We start from the raw sequence: 24,116 nt of genomic DNA on the forward strand, positions 1-24,116 counted from the left end.
CACGTCTCCCGATAAAAATGATACCTCACTTGTGTGTGTAGGCCTAGCGCCCGTGACAGGAAATGCCCCAAAGCGCAACGTGGACACAGCCAAATTTTTGAAGGAAAACAGAGGTGTTTTTTGCAAAGTGCCTACCTGTAGATTTTGGCTTGTAGCTCAGCCGCCACCTAGGGAAACCTACCAAACCTGTGCATTTCTGAAAACTAGAGACCTAGGGGAATCCAAGATGGGGTGACTTGTGTGGCTCGGACCAGGTTCTGTTACCCAGAATCCTTTGCAAACCTCAAAATTTGGCTAAAAAAACATATGTTCCTCACATTTCTGTGGCAGAAAGTTCTGGAATCTGAGAGGAGCCACGAATTTCCTTCCACCCAGCGTTCCCCCACGTCTCTCGATAAAAATGATACCTCACTTGTGTGGGTAGGCCTAGCGCCCTTGACAGAAAACGCCCCAAACCGCAACGTGGACACATCCAAATTTGTGAAGGAAAACAGAGGTGTTTTTTGCAAAGTGCCTACCTGTAGATTTTGGCTTGTAGCTCAGCCGCCACCTAGGGAAACCTACCAAACCTGTGCATTTCTGAAAACTAGAGACCTAGGGGAATCCAAGATGGGGTGACTTGTGTGGCTCGGACCAGGTTCTGTTACCCAGAATCCTTTGCAAACCTCAAAATTTGGCTAAAAAAAACACATGTTTCTCACATTTCTTTGGCAGAAAGTTCTGGCATCTGAGAGGAGCCACGAATTTCCTTCCACCCAGCGTTCCCAGACATCTCCCGATAAAAATGATACCTCACTTGTGTGGGTAGGCCTAGCGCCCGTGACAGGAAATGCCCCAAAGCGCAATGTGGACACAGCCAAATTTGTGAAGGAAAACAGAGGTGTTTTTTGCAAAGTGCCTACCTGTAGATTTTGGCCTGTAGCTCAGCCGCCACCTAGGGAAACCTACCAAACCTGTGCATTTCTGAAAACTAGAGACCTAGGGGAATCCCAGATGGGGTGACTTGTGTGGCTTGGACCAGGTTCTGTTACCCAGAATCCTTTGCAAACCTCAAAATTTGGCTAAAAAAACACATGTTCCTCACATTTCTGTGGCAGAAAGTTCTGGAATCTGAGAGGAGCCACGAATTTCCTTCCACCCAGCGTTCCCCCACGTCTACTGATAAAAATGATACCTCACTTGTGTGGGTAGGCCTAGCGCCCGTGACAGGAAATGCCCCAAAGCGCAACGTGGACACAGCCAAATTTGTGAAGGAAAACAGAGGTGTTTTTTGCAAAGTGCCTACCTGTAGATTTTGGCTTGTAGCTCAGCCGCCACCTAGGGAAACCTACCAAACCTGTGCATTTCTGAAAACTAGAGACTTAGGGGAATCCAAGATGGGGTGACTTGTGTGGCTCGGACCAGGTTCTGTTACCCAGAATCCTTTGAAAACCTCAAAATTTGGCTAAAAAAACACATGTTCCTCACATTTCTGTGGCAGAAACTTCTGGAATCTGAGAAGAGCCACAAATTTCCTTCCACCCAGCGTTCCCCCAAGTCTCCCGATAAAAATGATACCTCACTTGTGTGGGTAGGCCTAGCGCCCTTGACAGAAAACACCCCAAACCGCAACGTGGACACATCCAAATTTGTGAAGGAAAACAGATGTGTTTTTTGCAAAGTGCCTACCTGTAGATTTTGGCTTGTAGCTCAGCCGCCACCTAGGGAAACCTACCAAACCTGTGCATTTCTGAAAACTAGAGACCTAGGGGAATCCAAGATGGGGTGACTTGTGTGGCTCGGACCAGCTTCTGTTTCCCAGAATCCTTTGCAAACCTCAAATTCTGTCTAAAAAAACACATTTTCCACACATTTCGGGGACAGAAAGTTCTGGAATCTGAGTGGAGCCACAAATTTCCTTCCACCCAGCGTTCCCCCAAGTCTCCCGATAGAAATGATACCTCACTTGTGTGGGTAGGACTAGCGCCCGCGACAGGAAACGCCCCAAAGCGCAACGTGGACACATCCAAATTTGTGAAGGGAAACAGAGGTGTTTTTTGCAAAGTGCCTACCTGTAGATTTTGGCCTGTAGCTCAGCCGCCACCTAGGGAAACCTACCAAACCTGTGCATTTCTGAAAACTAGAGACCTAGGGGAATCCAAGATGGGGTGAATTGTGTGGCTCGGACCAGGTTCTGTTACCCAGAATCCTTTGCCAACCTCAAAATTTGGCTAAAAAAACACATGTTCCTCACATTTCTGTGGCAGAAAGTTCTGGAATCTGAGAGGAGCCACAAATTTCCTTCCACCCAGCGTTCCCCCACGTCTCCCGATAAAAATGATACCTCACTTGTGTGGGTAGGCCTAGCGCCCGTGACAGGAAATGCCCCAAAGCGCAACGTGGACACAGCCAAATTTTTGAAGGAAAACAGAGGTGTTTTTTGCAAAGTGCCTACCTGTAGATTTTGGCTTGTAGCTCAGCCGCTACCTAGGGAAACCTACCAAACCTGTGCATTTCTGAAAACTAGAGACCTAGGGGAATCCAAGATGGGGTGACTTGTGTGGCTCGGACCAGGTTCTGTTACCCAGAATCCTTTGCAAACCTCAAAATTTGGCGAAAAAAAACACATGTTCCTCATATTTCTGTGGCAGAAAGTTCTGGAATCTGAGAGGAGCCACGAATTTCCTTCCACCCAGCGTTCCCCCACATCTCCCGATAAAAATGATACCTCACTTGTGGGTAGGCCTAGCGCCCTTGACAGAAAACGCCCCAAACCGCAACGCGGACACATCCAAATTTGTGAAGGAAAACAGATGTGTTTTTTGCAAAGTGCCTACCTGTAGATTTTGGCTTGTAGCTCAGCCGCCACCTAGGGAAACCTACCAAACCTGTGCATTTCTGAAAACTAGAGACCTAGGGTAATCCAAGATGGGGTGACTTGTGTGGCTCGGACCAGGTTCTGTTACCCAGAATCCTTTGCAAACCTCAAAATCTGTCTAAAAAAACACATGTTCCTCACATTTCTGTGGCAGAAAGTTCTGGCATCTGAGAGGAGCCACGAATTTCCTTCCACCAAGCGTTCCCCCACGTCTCCCGATAAAAATGATACCTCACTTGTGTGGGTAGGCCTAGCGCCCGTGACAGGAAATGCCCCAAAGCACAACGTGGACACAGCCAAATTTGTGAAGGAAAACAGAGGTGTTTTTTGGAAAGTGCCTACCTGTAGATTTTGGCCTGTACCTCAGCCGCCACCTAGGGAAACCTACCAAACCTGTGCATTTCTGAAAACTAGAGACCTAGGGGAATCCAAGATGGGGTGACTTGTGTGGCTCGGACCAGGTTCTGTTACCCAGAATCCTTTGCAAACCTCAAAATTTGGCTAAAAAAACACATGTTCCTCACATTTCTGTGACAGAAAGTTCTGGAATCTGAGTGGAGCCACAAATATCCTTCCACCCAGCGTTCCCCCAAGTCTCCCGATAGAAATGATACCTCACTTGTGTGGGTAGGCCTAGCGCCCGCTACAGGAAACGCCCCAAAGCGCAACGTGGACACATCCAAATTTGTGAAGGAAAACAGAGGTGTTTTTTGCAAAGTGCCTACCTGTAGATTTTGGCCTGTAGCTCAGCCGCCACCTAGGGAAACCTACCAAACCTGTGCATTTCTGAAAACTAGAGACCTAGGGGAATCCAAAATGGGGTGACTTGTGTGGCTCGGATCAGGTTCTGTTACCCAGAATCCTTTGCCAACCTCAAAATTTGGCTAAAAAAACACATGTTCCTCACATTTCTGTGGCAGAAAGTTCTGGAATCTGAGAGGAGCCACGAATTTCCTTCCACCCAGCGTTCCCCCACGTCTCCCGATAAAAATGATACCTCACTTGTGTGTGTAGGCCTAGCGCCCGTGACAGGAAATGCCCCAAAGCGCAACGTGGACACAGCCAAATTTTTGAAGGAAAACAGAGGTGTTTTTTGCAAAGTGCCTACCTGTAGATTTTGGCTTGTAGCTCAGCCGCCACCTAGGGAAACCTACCAAACCTGTGCATTTCTGAAAACTAGAGACCTAGGGGAATCCAAGATGGGGTGACTTGTGTGGCTCGGACCAGGTTCTGTTACCCAGAATCCTTTGCAAACCTCTAAATTTGGCTAAAAAAACACATGTTCCTCACATTTCTGTGGCAGAAAGTTCTGGAATCTGAGAGGAGCCACGAATTTCCTTCAACCCAGCGTTCCCCCACGTCTCCCGATAAAAATGATACCTCACTTGTGTGGGTAGGCCTAGCGCCCTTGACAGAAAACACCCCAAACCGCAACGTGGACACATCCAAATTTGTGAAGGAAAACAGATGTGTTTTTTGCAAAGTGCCTACCTGTAGATTTTGGCTTGTAGCTCAGCCGCCACCTAGGGAAACCTACCAAACCTGTGCATTTCTGAAAACTAGAGACCTAGGGGAATCCAAGATGGGGTGACTTGTGTGGCTCGGACCAGGTTCTGTTACCCAGAATCCTTTGCAAACCTCAAAATTTGGCTAAAAAAACATATGTTCCTCACATTTCTGTGGCAGAAAGTTCTGGAATCTGAGAGGAGCCACGAATTTCCTTCCACCCAGCGTTCCCCCACGTCTCCCGGTAAAAAAGATACCTCACTTGTGTGGGTAGGCCTAGCGCCCGTGACAGGAAATGCCCCAAAGCGCAACGTGGACACAGCCAAATTTTTGAAGGAAAACAGAGGTGTTTTTTGCAAAGTGCCTACCTGTAGATTTTGGCTTGTACCTCAGCCGCCACCTAGGGAAACCTACCAAACCTGTGCATTTCTGAAAACTAGAGACCTAGGGGAATCCAAGATGGGGTGACTTGTGTGGCTCGGACCTGGTTCTGTTACCCAGAATCCTTTGCAAACCTCAAAATCTGTCTAAAAAACCACATGTTCCTCACATTTCTGTGGCAGAAAGTTCTGGCATCTGAGAGGAGCCACGAATTTCCTTCCACCAAGCGTTCCCCCACGTCTCCCGATAAAAATGATACCTCACTTGTGTGGGTAGGCCTAGCGCCCGTGACAGGAAATGCCCCAAAGCACAACGTGGACACAGCCAAATTTGTGAAGGAAAACAGAGGTGTTTTTTGGAAAGTGCCTACCTGTAGATTTTGGCCTGTACCTCAGCCGCCACCTAGGGAAACCTACCAAACCTGTGCATTTCTGAAAACTAGAGACCTAGGGGAATCCAAGATGGGGTGACTTGTGTGGCTCGGACCAGGTTCTGTTACCCAGAATCCTTTGCAAACCTCAAAATTTGGCTAAAAAAACACATGTTCCTCACATTTCTGTGGCAGAAAGTTCTGGAATCTGAGAGGAGCCACGAATTTCCTTCCACCCAGCGTTCCCCCACGTCTCCCGATAAAAATGATACCTCACTTGTGTGGGTAGGCCTAGCGCCCGTGACAGGAAATGCCCCAAAGCGCAACGTGGACACAGCCAAATTTTTGAAGGAAAACAGAGGTGTTTTTTGCAAAGTGCCTACCTGTAGATTTTGGCTTGTAGCTCAGCCGCCACCTAGGGAAACCTACCAAACCTGTGCATTTCTGAAAACTAGAGACCTAGGGGAATCCAAGATGGGGTGACTTGTGTGGCTCGGACCAGGTTCTGTTACCCAGAATCCTTTGCAAACCTTAAAATTTGGCTAAAAAAACACATGTTCCTCACATTTCTGTGGCAGAAAGTTCTGGAATCTGAGAGGAGCCACGAATTTCCTTCCACCCAGCGTTCCCCCACGTCTCCCGATAAAAATGATACCTCACTTGTGTGGGTAGGCCTAGCGCCCTTGACAGAAAACGCCCCAAACCGCAACGTGGACACATCCAAATTTGTGAAGGAAAACAGAAGTGTTTTTTGCAAAGTGCCTACCTATAGATTTTGGCTTGTAGCTCAGCCGCCACCTAGGGAAACCTACCAAACCTGTGCATTTCTGAAAACTAGAGACCTAGGGGAATCCAAGATGGGGTGACTTGTGTGGCTCGGACCAGGTTCTGTTACCCAGAATCCTTTGCCAACCTCAAAATTTGGCTAAAAAAACACATGTTCCTCACATTTCTGTGGCAGAAAGTTCTGGAATCTGAGAGGAGCCACAAATTTCCTTCCACCCAGCGTTCCCCCACGTCTCCCGATAAAAATGATACCTCACTTGTGTGGGTAGGCCTAGCGCCCGTGACAGGAAATGCCCCAAAGCGCAACGTGGACACAGCCAAATTTTTGAAGGAAAACAGAGGTGTTTTTTGCAAAGTGCCTACCTGTAGATTTTGGCTTGTAGCTCAGCCGCTACCTAGGGAAACCTACCAAACCTGTGCATTTCTGAAAACTAGAGACCTAGGGGAATCCAAGATGGGGTGACTTGTGTGGCTCGGACCAGGTTCTGTTACCCAGAATCCTTTGCAAACCTCAAAATTTGGCTAAAAAAAACACATGTTCCTCATATTTCTGTGGCAGAAAGTTCTGGAATCTGAGAGGAGCCACGAATTTCCTTCCACCCAGCGTTCCCCCACATCTCCCGATAAAAATGATACCTCACTTGTGTGGGTAGGCCTAGCGCCCTTGACAGAAAACGCCCCAAACCGCAACGTGGACACATCCAAATTTGTGAAGGAAAACAGATGTGTTTTTTGCAAAGTGCCTACCTGTAGATTTTGGCTTGTAGCTCAGCCGCCACCTAGGGAAACCTACCAAACCTGTGCATTTCTGAAAACTAGAGACCTAGGGGAATCCAAGATGGGGTGACTTGTGTGGCTCGGACCAGGTTCTGTTACCCAGAATCCTTTGCAAACCTTAAAATTTGGCTAAAAAAACACATGTTCCTCACATTTCTGTGGCAGAAAGTTCTGGAATCTGAGAGGAGCCACGAATTTCCTTCCACCCAGCATTCCCCCACGTCTCCCGATAAAAATGATACCTCACTTGTGTGGGTAGGCCTAGCGCCCGTGACAGGAAATGCCCCAAAGCGCAACGTGGACACAGCCAAATTTGTGAAGGAAAACAGAGGTGTTTTTTGCAAAGTGCCTACCTGTAGATTTTGGCTTGTAGCTCAGCCGCCACCTAGGGAAACCTACCAAACCTGTGCATTTCTGAAAACTAGAGACCTAGGGGAATCCAAGATGGAGTGACTTGTGTGGCTCGGACCAGGTTCTGTTACCCAGAATCCTTTGCAAACCTCAAAATTTGGCTAAAAAAACACATGTTCCTCACATTTCTGTGGCAGAAAGTTCTGGCATCTGAGAGGAGCCACGAATTTCCTTCCACCCAGCGTTCCCCCACGTCTCCCGATAAAAATGATACCTCACTTGTGTGGGTAGGCCTAGCGCCCGTGACAGGAAATGCCCCAAAGCGCAACGTGGACACAGCCAAATTTGTGAAGGAAAACAGAGGTGTTTTTTGCAAAGTGCCTACCTGTAGATTTTGGCCTGTAGCTCAGCCGCCACCTAGGGAAACCTACCAAACCTGTGCATTTCTGAAAACTAGAGACCTAGGGGAATCCAAGATGGGGTGACTTGTGTGGCTCGGACCAGGTTCTGTTACCCAGAATCCTTTGCAAACCTTAAAATTTGGCTAAAAAAACACATGTTCCTCACATTTCTGTGGCAGAAAGTTCTGGAATCTGAGAGGAGCCACGAATTTCCTTCCACCCAGCGTTCCCCCACGTCTCCCGATAAAAATGATACCTCACTTGTGTGGGTAGGCCTAGCGCCCTTGACAGAAAACGCCCCAAACCGCAACGTGGACACATCCAAATTTGTGAAGGAAAACAGAAGTGTTTTTTGCAAAGTGCCTACCTATAGATTTTGGCTTGTAGCTCAGCCGCCACCTAGGGAAACCTACCAAACCTGTGCATTTCTGAAAACTAGAGACCTAGGGGAATCCAAGATGGGGTGACTTGTGTGGCTCGGACCAGGTTCTGTTACCCAGAATCCTTTGCAAACCTCAAAATTTGGCTAAAAAAACACATGTTCCTCACATTTCTGTGGCAGAAAGTTCTGGAATCGGAGAGGAGCCATGAATTTCCTTCAACCCAGCGTTCCCCCACGTCTCTCGATAAAAATGATACCTCACTTGTGTGGGTAGGCCTAGCGCCCTTGACAGAAAACGCCCCAAACCGCAACGTGGACACATCCAAATTTGTGAAGGAAAACAGAGTTGTTTTTTGCAAAGTGCCTACCTGTAGATTTTGGCTTGTAGCTCAGCCGCCACCTAGGGAAACCTACCAAACCTGTGCATTTCTGAAAACTAGAGACCTAGGGGAATCCAAGATGGGGTGACTTGTGTGGCTCGGACCAGGTTCTGTTACCCAGACTCCTTTGCCAACCTCAAAATTTGGCTAAAAAAACACATGTTCCTCACATTTCTGTGGCAGAAAGTTCTGGAATCTGAGAGGAGCCACGAATTTCCTTCCACCCAGGGTTCCCCCACGTCTCCCGATAAAAATGATACCTCACTTGTGTGGGTAGGCCTAGCGCCCGTGACAGGTAATGCCCCAAAGCGCAACGTGGACACAGCCAAATTTTTGAAGGAAAACAGAGGTGTTTTTTGCAAAGTGCCTACCTGTAGATTTTGGCTTGTAGCTCAGCCGCCACCTAGGGAAACCTACCAAACCTGTGCATTTCTGAAAACTAGAGACCTAGGGGAATCCAAGATGGGGTGACTTGTGTGGCTCAGACCAGGTTCTGTTTCCCAGAATCCTTTGCAAACCTCAAATTCTGTCTAAAAAAACACATTTTCCACACATTTCGGGGACAGAAAGTTCTGGAATCTGAGTGGAGCCACAAATTTCCTTCCACCCAGCGTTCCCCCAAGTCTCCCGATAGAAATGATACCTCACTTGTGTGGGTAGGCCTAGCGCCCGTGACAGGAAATGCCCCAAAGCGCAACGTGGACACAGCCAAATTTGTGAAGGAAAACAGAGGTGTTTTTTGCAAAGTGTTTACCTGTAGATTTTGTCCTGTAGCTCAGCCGCCACCTAGGGAAACCTACCAAACCTGTGCATTTCTGAAAACTAGAGACCTAGGGGAATCCAAGATGGGGTGACTTGTGTGGCTCGGACCAGGTTCTGTTTCCCAGAATCCTTTGCAAACCTCAAATTCTGTCTAAAAAAACACATTTTCCACACATTTCGGGGACAGAAAGTTCTGGAATCTGAGTGGAGCCACAAATTTCCTTCCACCCAGCGTTCCCCCAAGTCTCCCGATAGAAATGATACCTCACTTGTGTGGGTAGGACTAGCGCCCGCGACAGGAAACGCCCCAAAGCGCAACGTGGACACATCTAAATTTGTGAAGGAAAAACAGAGGTGTTTTTTGCAAAGTGCCTACCTGTAGATTTTGGCCTGTAGCTCAGCCGCCACCTAGGGAAACCTACCAAACCTGTGCATTTCTGAAACTAGAGACCTAGGGGAATCCAAGATGGGGTGACTTGTGTGGCTCGGACCAGGTTCTGTTACCCAGAATCCTTTGCCAACCTCAAAATTTGGCTAAAAAAAACACATGTTCCTCACATTTCTGTGGCAGAAAGTTCTGGAATCTGAGAGGAGCCACAAATTTCCTTCCACCCAGCGTTCCCCCCACGTCTCCCGATAAAAATGATACCTCACTTGTGTGGGTAGGCCTAGCGCCCGTGACAGGAAATGCCCCAAAGCGCAACGTGGACACAGCCAAATTTTTGAAGGAAAACAGAGGTGTTTTTTGCAAAGTGCCTACCTGTAGATTTTGGCTTGTAGCTCAGCCGCTACCTAGGGAAACCTACCAAACCTGTGCATTTCTGAAAACTAGAGACCTAGGGGAATCCAAGATGGGGTGACTTGTGTGGCTCGGACCAGGTTCTGTTACCCAGAATCCTTTGCAAACCTCAAAATTTGGCTAAAAAAAAACACATGTTCCTCATATTTCTGTGGCAGAAAGTTCTGGAATCTGAGAGGAGCCACGAATTTCCTTCCACCCAGCGTTCCCCCACATCTCCCGATAAAAATGATACCTCACTTGTGTGGGTAGGCCTAGCGCCCTTGACAGAAAACGCCCCAAACCGCAACGTGGACACATCCAAATTTGTGAAGGAAAACAGATGTGTTTTTTGCAAAGTGCCTACCTGTAGATTTTGGCTTGTAGCTCAGCCGCCACCTAGGGAAACCTACCAAACCTGTGCATTTCTGAAAACTAGAGACCTAGGGGAATCCAAGATGGGGTGACTTGTGTGGCTCGGACCAGGTTCTGTTACCCAGAATCCTTTGCAAACCTCAAAATTTCGCTAAAAAACACATGTTCCTCACATTTCTGTGGCAGAAAGTTCTGGAATCTGAGAGGAGCCACGAATTTCCTTCCACCCAGCGTTCCCCCACGTCTCCCGATAAAAATGATACCTCACTTGTGTGGGTAGGCCTAGCGCCCGTGACAGGAAATGCCCCAAAGCGCAACGTGGACACAGCCAAATTTTTGAAGGAAAACAGAGGTGTTTTTTGCAAAGTGCCTACCTGTAGATTTCTTGGCTTGTAGCTCAGCCGCCACCTAGGGAAACCTACCAAACCTGTGCATTTCTGAAAACTAGAGACCTAGGGGAATCCAAGATGGGGTGACTTGTGTGGCTCGGACCAGGTTCTGTTACCCAGAATCCTTTGCAAACCTTAAAATTTGGCTAAAAAAACACATGTTCCTCACATTTCTGTGGCAGAAAGTTCTGGAATCTGAGAGGAGCCACGAATTTCCTTCCACCCAGCATTCCCCCACGTCTCCCGATAAAAATGATACCTCACTTGTGTGGGTAGGCCTAGCGCCCGTGACAGGAAATGCCCCAAAGCGCAACGTGGACACAGCCAAATTTTTGAAGGAAAACAGAGGTGTTTTTTGCAAAGTGCCCTACCTGTAGATTTTTGGCTTGTAGCTCAGCCGCCACCTAGGGAAACCTACCAAACCTGTGCATTTCTGAAAACTAGAGACCTAGGGGAATCCAATATGGGGTGACTTGTGTGGCTCGGACCAGGTTCTGTTACCCAGAATCCTTTGCAAACCTCAAAATTTGGCTAAAAAAAACACATGTTCCTCACATTTCTGTGGCAGAAAGTTCTGGCATCTGAGAGGAGCCACGAATTTCCTTCCACCCAGCGTTCCCCCACGTCTCCCGATAAAAATGATACCTCACTTGTGTGGGTAGGCCTAGCGCCCGTGACAGGAAATGCCCCAAAGCGCAACGTGGACACAGCCAAATTTTTGAAGGAAAACAGAGGTGTTTTTTGCAAAGTGCCTACCTGTAGATGTTGGCTTGTAGCTCAGCCGCCACCCTAGGGAAACCTACCAAACCTGTGCATTTCTGAAAACTAGAGACCTAGGGGAATCCAAGATGGGGTGACTTGTGTGGCTCGGACCAGGTTCTGTTACCCAGAATCCTTTGCAAACCTGCAAAATTTTGCTAAAAAAACACATGTTCCTCACATTTCTGTGGCAGAAAGTTCTGGAATCTGAGAGGAGCCACGAATTTCCTTCAACCCAGCGTTCCCCCCACGTCTCTCGATAAAAATGATACCTCACTTGTGTGGGTAGGCCTAGCGCCCTTGACAGAAAACGCCCCAAACCGCAACGTGGACACATCCAAATTTGTGAAGGAAAACAGAGGTGTTTTTTGCAAAGTGCCTACCTATAGATTTTGGCTTGTAGCTCAGCCGCCACCTAGGGAAACCTACCAAACCTGTGCATTTCTGAAAACTAGAGACCTAGGGGAATCCAAGATGGGGTGACTTGTGTGGCTCGGACCAGGTTCTGTTACCCAGAATCCTTTGCAAACCTTAAAATTTGGCTAAAAAACCACATGTTCCTCACATTTCTGTGGCAGAAAGTTCTGGAATCTGAGAGGAGCCACGAATTTCCTTCCACCCAGCATTCCCCCTCGTCTCCCGATAAAAATGATACCTCACTTGTGTGGGTAGGCCTAGCGCCCGTGACAGGAAATGCCCCAAAGGCGCAACGTGGACACAGCCAAATTTTTGAAGGAAAACAGAGGTGTTTTTTGCAAAGTGCCTACCTGTAGATTTTGGCTTGTAGCCCAGCTGCCACCTAGGGAACCTACCAAACCTGTGCATTTCTGAAAACTAGAGACCTAGGGGAATCCAAGATGGGGTGACTTGTGTGGCTCGGACCAGGTTCTGTTACCCAGAATCCTTTGCAAACCTCAAAATTTGGCTAAAAAAACACATGTTCCTCACATTTCTGTGGCAGAAAGTTCTGGAATCGGAGAGGAGCCATGAATTTCCTTCAACCCAGCGTTCCCCCACGTCTCTCGATAAAAATGATACCTCACTTGTGTGGGTAGGCCTAGCGCCCTTGACAGAAAACGCCCCAAACCGCAACGTGGACACATCCAAATTTGTGAAGGAAAACAGAGTTGTTTTTTGCAAAGTGCCTACCTGTAGATTTTGGCTTGTAGCTCAGCCGCCACCTAGGGAAACCTACCAAACCTGTGCATTTCTGAAAACTAGAGACCTAGGGGAATCCAAGATGGGGTGACTTGTGTGGCTCGGACCAGGTTCTGTTACCCAGAATCCTTTGCAAACCTTAAAATTTGGCTAAAAAACCACATGTTCCTCACATTTCTGTGGCAGAAAGTTCTGGAATCTGAGAGGAGGCACGAATTTCCTTCCACCCAGCATTCCCCCACGTCTCCCCGATAAAAAATGATACCTCACTTGTGTGGGTAGGCCTAGCGCCCGTGACAGGAAATGCCCCAAAGCGCAACGTGGACACAGCCAAATTTTTGAAGGAAAACAGAGGTGTTTTTTGCAAAGTGCCTACCTGTAGATTTTGGCTTGTAGCTCAGCTGCCACCTAGGGAAACCTACCAAACCTGTGCATTTCTGAAAACTAGAGACCTAGGGAGAATCCAAGATGGGGTGACTTGTGTGGCTCGGACCAGGTTCTGTTACCCAGAATCCTTTGCAAACCTCAAAATTTTGCTAAAAAAACACATGTTCCTCACATTTCTGTGGCAGAAAGTTCTGGAATCTGAGAGGAGCCACGAATTTCCTTCAACCCAGCGTTCCCCCACGTCTCTCGATAAAAATGATACCTCACTTGTGTGGGTAGGCCTAGCGCCCTTGACAGAAAACGCCCCAAAACCGCAACGTGGACACATCCAAATTTGTGAAGGAAAACAGAGGTGTTTTTTGCAAAGTGCCTACCTGTAGATTTTGGCTTGTAGCTCAGCCGCCACCTAGGGAAACCTACCAAACCTGTGCATTTCTGAAAACTAGAGACCTAGGGGAATCCAAGATGGAGTGACTTGTGTGGCTCGGACCAGGTTCTGTTACCCAGAATCCTTTGCAAACCTCAAAATTTGGCTAAAAAAAACACATGTTCCTCACATTTCTGTGGCAGAAAGTTCTGGCATCTGAGAGGAGCCACGAATTTCCTTCCACCCAGCGTTCCCCCACGTCTCCCGATAAAAATGATACCTCACTTGTGTGGGTAGGCCTAGCGCCCGTGACAGGAAATGCCCCAAAGCGCAACGTGGACACAGCCAAATTTGTGAAGGAAAACAGAGGTGTTTTTTGCAAAGTGCCTACCTGTAGATTTTGGCCTGTAGCTCAGCCGCCACCTAGGGAAACCTACCAAACCTGTGCATTTCCTGAAAACTAGAGACCTATGGGAATCCAAGATGGGGTGACTTGTGTGGCTCGGACCAGGTTCTGTTACCCAGAATCCTTTGCAAACCTCAAAATTTGGCTAAAAAAACACATGTTCCTCACATTTCTGTTGCAGAAAGTTCTGGAATCTGAGTGGAGCCACAAATTTCCTTCCACCCAGCGTTCCCCCAAGTCTCCCGATAGAAATGATACCTCACTTGTGTGGGTAGGACTAGCGCCCGCGACAGGAAACGCCCCAAAGCGCAACGTGGACACATCTAAATTTGTGAAGGAAAACAGAGGTGTTTTTTGCAAAGTGCCTACCTGTAGATTTTGGCCTGTAGCTCAAGGCCGCCACCTAGGGAAACCTACCAAACCTGTGCATTTCTGAAAACTAGAGACCTAGGGGAATCCAAGATGGGGTGACTTGTGTGGCTCGGACCAGGTTCTGTTACCCAGAATCCTTTGCCAACCTCAAAATTTGGCTAAAAAAACACATGTTCCTCACATTTCTGTGGCAGAAAGTTCTGGAATCTGAGAGGAGCCACAAATTTCCTTCCACCCAGCGTTCCCCCACGTCTCCCGATAAAAATGATACCTCACTTGTGTGGGTAGGCCTAGCGCCCGTGACAGGAAATGCCCCAAAGCGCAACGTGGACACAGCCAAATTTTTGAAGGAAAACAGAGGTGTTTTTTGCAAAGTGCCTACCTGTAGATTTTGGCTTGTAGCTCAGCCGCTACCTAGGGAAACCTACCAAACCTGTGCATTTCTGAAAACTAGAGACCTAGGGGAATCCAAGATGGGGTGACTTGTGTGGCTCGGACCAGGTTCTGTTACCCAGAATCCTTTGCAAACCTCAAAATTTGGCTAAAAAAAACACATGTTCCTCATATTTCTGTGGCAGAAAGTTCTGGAATCTGAGAGGAGCCACGAATTTCCTTCCACCCAGCGTTCCCCCACATCTCCCGATAAAAATGATACCTCACTTGTGTGGGTAGGCCTAGCGCCCTTGACAGAAAACGCCCCAAACCGCAACGTGGACACATCCAAATTTGTGAAGGAAAACAGATGTGTTTTTTGCAAAGTGCCTACCTGTAGATTTTGGCTTGTAGCTCAGCCGCCACCTAGGGAAACCTACCAAACCTGTGCATTTCTGAAAACTAGAGACCTAGGGGAATCCAAGATGGGGTGACTTGTGTGGCTCGGACCAGGTTCTGTTACCCAGAATCCTTTGCAAACCTTAAAATTTGGCTAAAAAAACACATGTTCCTCACATTTCTGTGGCAGAAAGTTCTGGAATCTGAGAGGAGCCACGAATTTCCTTCCACCCAGCATTCCCCCACGTCTCCCGATAAAAATGATACCTCACTTGTGTGGGTAGGCCTAGCGCCCGTGACGGGAAATGCCCCAAAGCGCAACGTGGACACAGCCAAATTTTTGAAGGAAAACAGAGGTGTTTTTTGCAAAGTGCCTACCTGTAGATTTTGGCTTGTAGCTCAGCCGCCACCTAGGGAAACCTACCAAACCTGTGCATTTCTGAAAACTAGAGACCTAGGGGAATCCAAGATGGGGTGACTTGTGTGGCTCGGACCAGGTTCTGTTACCCAGAATCCTTTGCAAACCTCAAAATTTGGCTAAAAAAACACATGTTCCTCACATTTCTGTGGCAGAAAGTTCTGGCATCTGAGAGGAGCCACGAATTTCCTTCCACCCAGCGTTCCCCCACGTCTCCCGATAAAAATGATACCTCACTTGTGTGGGTAGGCCTAGCGCCCGTGACAGGAAATGCCCCAAAGCGCAACGTGGACACAGCCAAATTTTTGAAGGAAAACAGAGGTGTTTTTTGCAAAGTGCCTACCTGTAGATGTTGGCTTGTAGCTCAGCCGCCACCTAGGGAAACCTACCAAACCTGTGCATTTCTGAAAACTAGAGACCTAGGGGAATCCAAGATGGGGTGACTTGTGTGGCTCGGACCAGGTTCTGTTACCCAGAATCCTTTGCAAACCTCAAAATTTTGCTAAAAAAACACATGTTCCTCACATTTCTGTGGCAGAAAGTTCTGGAATCTGAGAGGAGCCACGAATTTCCTTCCACCCAGCATTCCCCCACGTCTCCCGATAAAAATGATACCTCACTTGTGTGGGTAGGCCTAGCGCCCGTGACAGGAAATGCCCCAAAGCGCAACGTGGACACAGCCAAATTTTTGAAGGAAAACAGAGGTGTTTTTTGCAAAGTGCCTACCTGTAGATTTTGGCTTGTAGCTCAGCTGCCACCTAGGGAAACCTACCAAACCTGTGCATTTCTGAAAACTAGAGACCTAGGAGAATCCAAGATGGGGTGACTTGTGTGGCTCGGACCAGGTTCTGTTACCCAGAATCCTTTGCAAACCTCAAAATTTTGCTAAAAAAACACATGTTCCTCACATTTCTGTGGCAGAAAGTTCTGGAATCTGAGAGGAGCCACGAATTTCCTTCAACCCAGCGTTCCCCCACGTCTCTCGATAAAAATGATACCTCACTTGTGTGGGTAGGCCTAGCGCCCTTGACAGAAAACGCCCCAAACCGCAACGTGGACACATCCAAATTTGTGAAGAAAACAGAGGTGTTTTTTGCAAAGTGCCTACCTGTAGATTTTGGCTTGTAGCTCAGCCGCCACCTAGGGAAACCTACCAAACCTGTGCATTTCTGAAAACTAGAGACCTAGGGGAATCCAAGATGGAGTGACTTGTGTGGCTCGGACCAGGTTCTGTTACCCAGAATCCTTTGCAAACCTCAAAATTTGGCTAAAAAAACACATGTTCCTCACATTTCTGTGGCAGAAAGTTCTGGCATCTGAGAGGAGCCACGAATTTCCTTCCACCCAGCGTTCCCCCACGTCTCCCGATAAAAATGATACCTCACTTGTGTGGGTAGGCCTAGCGCCCGTGACAGGAAATGCCCCAAAGCGCAATGTGGACACAGCCAAATTTGTGAAGGAAAACAGAGGTGTTTTTTGCAAAGTGCCTACCTGTAGATTTTGGCCTGTAGCTCAGCCGCCACCTAGGGAAACCTACCAAACCTGTGCATTTCTGAAAACTAGAGACCTAGGGGAATCCAAGATGGGGTGACTTGTGTGGCTCGGACCAGGTTCTGTTACCCAGAATCCTTTGCAAACCTTAAAATTTGGCTAAAAAAACACATGTTCCTCACATTTCTGTGGCAGAAAGTTCTGGAATCTGAGAGGAGCCACGAATTTCCTTCCACCCAGCGTTCCCCCACGTCTCCCGATAAAAATGATACCTCACTTGTGTGGGTAGGCCTAGCACCCTTGACAGAAAACGCCCCAAACCGCAACGTGGACACATCCAAATTTGTGAAGGAAAACAGAGTTGTTTTTTGCAAAGTGCCTACCTGTAGATTTTGGCTTGTAGCTCAGCCGCCACCTAGGGAAACCTACCAAACCTGTGCATTTCTGAAAACTAGAGACCTAGGGGAATCCAAGATGGGGTGACTTGTGTGGCTCGGACCAGGTTCTGTTACCCAGACTCCTTTGCCAACCTCAAAATTTGGCTAAAAAAACACATGTTCCTCACATTTCTGTGGCAGAAAGTTCTGGAATCTGAGAGGAGCCACGAATTTCCTTCCACCCAGGGTTCCCCCACGTCTCCCGATAAAAATGATACCTCACTTGTGTGGGTAGGCCTAGCGCCCGTGACAGGAAATGCCCCAAAGCGCAACGTGGACACAGCCAAATTTTTGAAGGAAAACAGAGGTGTTTTTTGCAAAGTGCCTACCTGTAGATTTTGGCTTGTAGCTCAGCCGCCACCTAGGGAAACCTACCAAACCTGTGCATTTCTGAAAACTAGAGACCTAGGGGAATCCAAGATGGGGTGACTTGTGTGGCTCGGACCAGGTTCTGTTTCCCAGAATCCTTTGCAAACCTCAAATTCTGTCTAAAAAAACACATTTTCCACACATTTCGGGGACAGAAAGTTCTGGAATCTGAGTGGAGCCACAAATTTCCTTCCACCCAGCGTTCCCCCAAGTCTCCCGATAGAAATGATACCTCACTTGTGTGGGTAGGCCTAGCGCCCGTGACAGGAAATGCCCCAAAGCGCAACGTGGACACAGCCAAATTTGTGAAGGAAAACAGAGGTGTTTTTTGCAAAGTGTTTACCTGTAGATTTTGTCCTGTAGCTCAGCCGCCACCTAGGGAAACCTACCAAACCTGTGCATTTCTGAAAACTAGAGACCTAGGGGAATCCAAGATGGGGTGACTTGTGTGGCTCGGACCAGGTTCTGTTTCCCAGAATCCTTTGCAAACCTCAAATTCTGTCTAAAAAAACACATTTTCCACACATTTCGGGGACAGAAAGTTCTGGAATCTGAGTGGAGCCACAAATTTCCTTCCACCCAGCGTTCCCCCAAGTCTCCCGATAGAAATGATACCTCACTTGTGTGGGTAGGACTAGCGCCCGCGACAGGAAACGCCCCAAAGCGCAACGTGGACACATCTAAATTTGTGAAGGAAAACAGAGGTGTTTTTTGCAAAGTGCCTACCTGTAGATTTTGGCCTGTAGCTCAGCCGCCACCTAGGGAAACCTACCAAACCTGTGCATTTCTGAAAACTAGAGACCTAGGGGAATCCAAGATGGGGTGACTTGTGTGGCTCGGACCAGGTTCTGTTACCCAGAATCCTTTGCCAACCTCAAAATTTGGCTAAAAAAACACATGTTCCTCACATTTCTGTGGCAGAAAGTTCTGGAATCTGAGAGGAGCCACAAATTTCCTTCCACCCAGCGTTCCCCCACGTCTCCCGATAAAAATGATACCTCACTTGTGTGGGTAGGCCTAGCGCCCGTGACAGGAAATGCCCCAAAGCGCAACGTGGACACAGCCAAATTTTTGAAGGAAAACAGAGGTGTTTTTTGCAAAGTGCCTACCTGTAGATTTTGGCTTGTAGCTCAGCCGCTACCTAGGGAAACCTACCAAACCTGTGCATTTCTGAAAACTAGAGACCTAGGGGAATCCAAGATGGGGTGACTTGTGTGGCTCGGACCAGGTTCTGTTACCCAGAATCCTTTGCAAACCTCAAAATTTTGCTAAAAAAACACATGTTCCTCATATTTCTGTGGCAGAAAGTTCTGGAATCTGAGAGGAGCCACGAATTTCCTTCAACCCAGCGTTCCCCCACGTCTCTCGATAAAAATGATACCTCACTTGTGTGGGTAGGCCTAGCGCCCTTGACAGAAAACGCCCCAAACCGCAACGTGGACACATCCAAATTTGTGAAGGAAAACAGAGGTGTTTTTTGCAAAGTGCCTACCTATAGATTTTGGCTTGTAGCTCAGCCGCCACCTAGGGAAACCTACCAAACCTGTGCATTTCTGAAAACTAGAGACCTAGGGGAATCCAAGATGGGGTGACTTGTGTGGCTCGGACCAGGTTCTGTTACCCAGAATCCTTTGCAAACCTTAAAATTTGGCTAAAAAACCACATGTTCCTCACATTTCTGTGGCAGAAAGTTCTGGAATCTGAGAGGAGCCACGAATTTCCTTCCACCCAGCGTTCCCCCAAGTCTCCCGATAGAAATGATACCTCACTTGTGTGGGTAGGCCTAGCGCCCGTGACAGGAAATGCCCCAAAGCGCAACGTGGACACAGCCAAATTTGTGAAGGAAAACAGAGGTGTTTTTTGCAAAGTGTTTACCTGTAGATTTTGTCCTGTAGCTCAGCCGCCACCTAGGGAAACCTACCAAACCTGTGCATTTCTGAAAACTAGAGACCTAGGGGAATCCAAGATGGGGTGACTTGTGTGGCTCGGACCAGGTTCTGTTTCCCAGAATCCTTTGCAAACCTCAAATTCTGTCTAAAAAAACACATTTTCCACACATTTCGGGGACAGAAAGTTCTGGAATCTGAGTGGAGCCACAAATTTCCTTCCACCCAGCGTTCCCCCAAGTCTCCCGATAGAAATGATACCTCACTTGTGTGGGTAGGACTAGCGCCCGCGACAGGAAACGCCCCAAAGCGCAACGTGGACACATCTAAATTTGTGAAGGAAAACAGAGGTGTTTTTTGCAAAGTGCCTACCTGTAGATTTTGGCCTGTAGCTCAGCCGCCACCTAGGGAAACCTACCAAACCTGTGCATTTCTGAAAACTAGAGACCTAGGGGAATCCAAGATGGGGTGACTTGTGTGGCTCGGACCAGGTTCTGTTACCCAGAATCCTTTGCCAACCTCAAAATTTGGCTAAAAAAACACATGTTCCTCACATTTCTGTGGCAGAAAGTTCTGGAATCTGAGAGGAGCCACAAATTTCCTTCCACCCAGCGTTCCCCCACGTCTCCCGATAAAAATGATACCTCACTTGTGTGGGTAGGCCTAGCGCCCGTGACAGGAAATGCCCCAAAGCGCAACGTGGACACAGCCAAATTTTTGAAGGAAAACAGAGGTGTTTTTTGCAAAGTGCCTACCTGTAGATTTTGGCTTGTAGCTCAGCCGCTACCTAGGGAAACCTACCAAACCTGTGCATTTCTGAAAACTAGAGACCTAGGGGAATCCAAGATGGGGTGACTTGTGTGGCTCGGACCAGGTTCTGTTACCCAGAATCCTTTGCAAACCTCAAAATTTGGCTAAAAAAAACACATGTTCCTCATATTTCTGTGGCAGAAAGTTCTGGAATCTGAGAGGAGCCACGAATTTCCTTCCACCCAGCGTTCCCCCACGTCTCCCGATAAAAATGATACCTCACTTGTGTGGGTAGGCCTAGCGCCCGTGACAGGAAATGCCCCAAAGCGCAACGTGGACACAGCCAAATTTTTGAAGGAAAACAGAGGTGTTTTTTGCAAAGTGCCTACCTGTAGATTTTGGCTTGTAGCTCAGCCGCCACCTAGGGAAACCTACCAAACCTGTGCATTTCTGAAAACTAGAGACCTAGGGGAATCCAAGATGGGGTGACTTGTGTGGCTCGGACCAGGTTCTGTTACCCAGAATCCTTTGCAAACCTTAAAATTTGGCTAAAAAAACACATGTTCCTCACATTTCTGTGGCAGAAAGTTCTGGAATCTGAGAGGAGCCACGAATTTCCTTCCACCCAGCATTCCCCCACGTCTCCCGATAAAAATGATACCTCACTTGTGTGGGTAGGCCTAGCGCCCGTGACAGGAAATGCCCCAAAGCGCAACGTGGACACAGCCAAATTTTTGAAGGAAAACAGAGGTGTTTTTTGCAAAGTGCCTACCTGTAGATTTTGGCTTGCAGCTCAGCCGCCACCTAGGGAAACCTACCAAACCTGTGCATTTCTGAAAACTAGAGACCTAGGGGAATCCAAGATGGGGTGACTTGTGTGGCTCGGACCAGGTTCTGTTACCCAGAATCCTTTGCAAACCTCAAAATTTGGCTAAAAAAACACATGTTCCTCACATTTCTGTGGCAGAAAGTTCTGGCATCTGAGAGGAGCCACGAATTTCCTTCCACCCAGCGTTCCCCCACGTCTCCCGATAAAAATGATACCTCACTTGTGTGGGTAGGCCTAGCGCCCGTGACAGGAAATGCCCCAAAGCGCAACGTGGACACAGCCAAATTTTTGAAGGAAAACAGAGGTGTTTTTTGCAAAGTGCCTACCTGTAGATGTTGGCTTGTAGCTCAGCCGCCACCTAGGGAAACCTACCAAACCTGTGCATTTCTGAAAACTAGAGACCTAGGGGAATCCAAGATGGGGTGACTTGTGTGGCTCGGACCAGGTTCTGTTACCCAGAATCCTTTGCAAACCTCAAAATTTTGCTAAAAAAACACATGTTCCTCACATTTCTGTGGCAGAAAGTTCTGGAATCTGAGAGGAGCCACGAATTTCCTTCAACCCAGCGTTCCCCCACGTCTCTCGATAAAAATGATACCTCACTTGTGTGGGTAGGCCTAGCGCCCTTGACAGAAAACGCCCCAAACCGCAACGTGGACACATCCAAATTTGTGAAGGAAAACAGAGGTGTTTTTTGCAAAGTGCCTACCTATAGATTTTGGCTTGTAGCTCAGCCGCCACCTAGGGAAACCTACCAAACCTGTGCATTTCTGAAAACTAGAGACCTAGGGGAATCCAAGATGGGGTGACTTGTGTGGCTCGGACCAGGTTCTGTTACCCAGAATCCTTTGCAAACCTTAAAATTTGGCTAAAAAACCACATGTTCCTCACATTTCTGTGGCAGAAAGTTCTGGAATCTGAGAGGAGCCACGAATTTCCTTCCACCCAGCATTCCCCCTCGTCTCCCGATAAAAATGATACCTCACTTGTGTGGGTAGGCCTAGCGCCCGTGACAGGAAATGCCCCAAAGCGCAACGTGGACACAGCCAAATTTTTGAAGGAAAACAGAGGTGTTTTTTGCAAAGTGCCTACCTGTAGATTTTGGCTTGTAGCCCAGCTGCCACCTAGGGAAACCTACCAAACCTGTGCATTTCTGAAAACTAGAGACCTAAGGGAATCCAAGATGGGGTGACTTGTGTGGCTCGGACCAGGTTCTGTTACCCAGAATCCTTTGCAAACCTCAAAATTTGGCTAAAAAAACACATGTTCCTCACATTTCTGTGGCAGAAAGTTCTGGAATCGGAGAGGAGCCATGAATTTCCTTCAACCCAGCGTTCCCCCACGTCTCTCGATAAAAATGATACCTCACTTGTGTGGGTAGGCCTAGCGCCCTTGACAGAAAACGCCCCAAACCGCAACGTGGACACATCCAAATTTGTGAAGGAAAACAGAGTTGTTTTTTGCAAAGTGCCTACCTGTAGATTTTGGCTTGTAGCTCAGCCGCCACCTAGGGAAACCTACCAAACCTGTGCATTTCTGAAAACTAGAGACCTAGGGGAATCCAAGATGGGGTGACTTGTGTGGCTCGGACCAGGTTCTGTTACCCAGAATCCTTTGCAAACCTTAAAATTTGGCTAAAAAACCACATGTTCCTCACATTTCTGTGGCAGAAAGTTCTGGAATCTGAGAGGAGGCACGAATTTCCTTCCACCCAGCATTCCCCCACGTCTCCCGATAAAAATGATACCTCACTTGTGTGGGTAGGCCTAGCGCCCGTGACAGGAAATGCCCCAAAGCGCAACGTGGACACAGCCAAATTTTTGAAGGAAAACAGAGGTGTTTTTTGCAAAGTGCCTACCTGTAGATTTTGGCTTGTAGCTCAGCTGCCACCTAGGGAAACCTACCAAACCTGTGCATTTCTGAAAACTAGAGACCTAGGAGAATCCAAGATGGGGTGACTTGTGTGGCTCGGACCAGGTTCTGTTACCCAGAATCCTTTGCAAACCTCAAAATTTTGCTAAAAAAACACATGTTCCTCACATTTCTGTGGCAGAAAGTTCTGGAATCTGAGAGGAGCCACGAATTTCCTTCAACCCAGCGTTCCCCCACGACTCTCGATAAAAATGATACCTCACTTGTGTGGGTAGGCCTAGCGCCCTTGACAGAAAACGCCCCAAACCGCAACGTGGACACATCCAAATTTGTGAAGGAAAACAGAGGTGTTTTTTGCAAAGTGCCTACCTGTAGATTTTGGCTTGTAGCTCAGCCGCCACCTAGGGAAACCTACCAAACCTGTGCATTTCTGAAAACTAGAGACCTAGGGGAATCCAAGATGGAGTGACTTGTGTGGCTCGGACCAGGTTCTGTTACCCAGAATCCTTTGCAAACCTCAAAATTTGGCTAAAAAAACACATGTTCCTCACATTTCTGTGGCAGAAAGTTCTGGCATCTGAGAGGAGCCACGAATTTCCTTCCACCCAGCGTTCCCCCACGTCTCCCGATAAAAATGATACCTCACATGTGTGGGTAGGCCTAGCGCCCGTGACAGGAAATGCCCCAAAGCGCAACGTGGACACAGCCAAATTTGTGAAGGAAAACAGAGGTGTTTTTTGCAAAGTGCCTACCTGTAGATTTTGGCCTGTAGCTCAGCCGCCACCTAGGGAAACCTACCAAACCTGTGCATTTCTGAAAACTAGAGACCTATGGGAATCCAAGATGGGGTGACTTGTGTGGCTCGGACCAGGTTCTGTTACCCAGAATCCTTTGCAAACCTCAAAATTTGGCTAAAAAAACACATGTTCCTCACATTTCTGTTACAGAAAGTTCTGGAATCTGAGAGGAGCCACGAATTTCCTTCCACCCAGCGTTCCCCCACGTCTCCCGATAAAAATGATACCTCACTTGGGTGGGTAGGCCTAGCGCCCGTGACAGGAAATGCCCCAAAGCGCAACGTGGACACAGCCAAATTTTTGAAGGAAAACAGAGGTGTTTTTTGCAAAGTGCCTACCTGTAGATTTTGGCTTGTAGCTCAGCTGCCACCTAGGGAAACCTACCAAACCTGTGCATTTCTGAAAACTAGAGACCTAGGGGAATCCAAGATGGGGTGACTTGTGTGGCTCGGACCAGGTTCTGTTACCCAGAATCCTTTGCAAACCTCAAAATTTGGCTAAAAAAACACATGTTCCTCACATTTCTGTAGCAGAAAGTTCTGGAATCTGAGA

Source organism: Pleurodeles waltl, chromosome 4_2 (genome assembly GCF_031143425.1).
Source record: "Pleurodeles waltl isolate 20211129_DDA chromosome 4_2, aPleWal1.hap1.20221129, whole genome shotgun sequence".
In the NCBI taxonomy this organism is placed as follows: Eukaryota; Metazoa; Chordata; class Amphibia; order Caudata; family Salamandridae; genus Pleurodeles; species Pleurodeles waltl.